Raw genomic sequence first — 252 nt, 5'->3', positions numbered from 1 at the left:
CTATGTATGTATATTTAACCATACATACACTAATTTCCGCGTTTTGAGTAGAATAAGGGTGAAATATACTTGTATGGACACATTCAGATATACTTCCAGAGGCACCACGTTTATTCGATAAATAACTTTTTTTTATCGGCAAATTTCAAAACTTAACTGTTCACGGTAACCTAATATAACCGAATTAATTCTTAAATACAAAGGCTATATCATAATTTAGTTCATAATTTTGTTTTCAAAATAGCAGTCATG

At 29.4% G+C, this 252-nt stretch overlaps 1 long non-coding RNA gene across 1 annotated transcript in view; it reads right to left on the bottom strand.

Moving 5' to 3' along the window:
• The window catches only part of LOC119594933, a 99120-nt gene that overhangs the window by 98277 nt on the left and 591 nt on the right, over positions 1 to 252 (bottom strand). The window lies entirely within an intron of this gene.

This window comes from Penaeus monodon, chromosome 34, assembly GCF_015228065.2.
Source record: "Penaeus monodon isolate SGIC_2016 chromosome 34, NSTDA_Pmon_1, whole genome shotgun sequence".
NCBI lineage: Eukaryota > Metazoa > Arthropoda > Malacostraca > Decapoda > Penaeidae > Penaeus > Penaeus monodon.
The sequence above is the reverse complement of the archived record's forward strand: the minus strand, read 5'-3'. Positions and strand labels throughout refer to the sequence as shown.